This window comes from Otolemur garnettii, unplaced genomic scaffold (genome assembly GCF_000181295.1).
Source record: "Otolemur garnettii isolate 467f Iridium unplaced genomic scaffold, OtoGar3 scaffold00018, whole genome shotgun sequence".
NCBI lineage: Eukaryota > Metazoa > Chordata > Mammalia > Primates > Galagidae > Otolemur > Otolemur garnettii.
In genome coordinates, this window is record NW_003852413.1 from 610,200 (window position 1) to 611,788 (window position 1,589).

Consider the following 1,589-nt stretch of genomic DNA (forward strand, 5'->3'; position numbering starts at 1 on the left):
CCTGCCTGGTGATGAGAGGGCTTGGGCGAGCGGGCCAGTCTCCTCATCTGGCCTGGATGCCATGGAAGGTTACACCACTACAGGTCCTGTGCCCAGAAGTCTCCATAGCTCAGTTCAGTCCAGCTCAAGCCAGTGATGGAGCTGGTACAGTGGAGAGTGGATCCTGGCTGGAAGAGCATCAGCTCTCAGGCCTGGTGCGAATAGGATTGAGAAACCTAGGCCTGGCCAGGCAGATCCCAAAAGCAAAAAGCAGATCTAGTCACCGGACCAGCAGCCAACATTCGATCAGATGTGGTCAGGTCCACTGCAATCCAGTGGCACCGAACTCCAACAGAGGTGTTAGACAGAGCAGTGGCTTTGGTGAGATGGGAGCTAGGCAAACCTGTCCTTGTACCAGGACCAGCAAAGCTCTCCAGTGAATGCCCACTGCCTGACCTCTGTGCTGCCCCTGACCGTTTGTATTGTTTGGGTTACAACAAAAGAAAGGAAACTTCTCCATTTTCCTCTTGTGCAGAGTAGCACACACACAGCTATAACCTTCGCCCAGCCATAGGTAAGACCCCATCTCATGTTTTAACCTCTAATCCCTCAGCTTAGCCTTCACTGTGACCCAGAGGTAGCTTTATGGAGGCCAGCTGTCATACTGTGTGCTGTGAGCAACAGTCCAGGAAGATGACTGCCTCACTGCAGCTGTATGAGGGCAGTTCACACCTGCCTCCTAGGTCCTGGAGGAGACAGCAGGATGACTGTCCTAACCCCACAGTGGGTGACAGCTCAGGAAACACAAGGCCAACTGGGCTCAAGAGTGCAGAGGGATCTGGTCACTCAACTGTCCACATTCAAACACTAAACTATTTATTCTGTACTCAGTTACTTGAGGATAGAAATCTAATTGTGTGCACAGATTAAAAACAAAAATATATACAATTTGGCTCGGCACCAGTAGTCCAGTGGCTAGGGCACCAGCCACATACACTGCAGCTGGTGGTTTTGAGCCTGGCCTGGGCCTACCAAACAACAGCCACAACCAAAAAAATAGCTGGGCATTGTGGTGGGCGCCTGTAGTCCCAGCTACTTGGGAGGCTGAGGCAAGAGAATGGCTTAAGCCCAAGAGTTTGAGGTTGCTGTGAGCTGTGCTGCCTTGGGCTTAGCAATTCTCTTGCTTCAGCATCCCAAGTAGCTGGAACTATGGGCGCCTGCCGCAACACCCAGCTACTTTTTGTTTGCAGTTGTCACTGTTTTAGCAGACCCGGGCTGGGTTCAAACCCACTAACTTTGGGGATTATGGGCTGGCGCCATAACCTGTGCTACAAGCATCAAGCCCTCCTTGTTCTCAGACACACATCTCATTCTCATTCAGAAAGGCAAGTCCTGTCTGCAAAAATGACACCACATGTCCTGCAGTGCCAGACTCATATTTTCTGACCATCAGAGTTGAGTTTATTCACTTTACACAAATGCTGAGCAAAAGCCAAATGCTTGTGTGGAAACAGATAAAACAGAAATATGAATGTTGGGGGCGGTGCCTATGGCTCATTGAGTAGGGCGCCAGCCCCATATACCAAGGGTGGCGGGTTCAAACCTGGCCC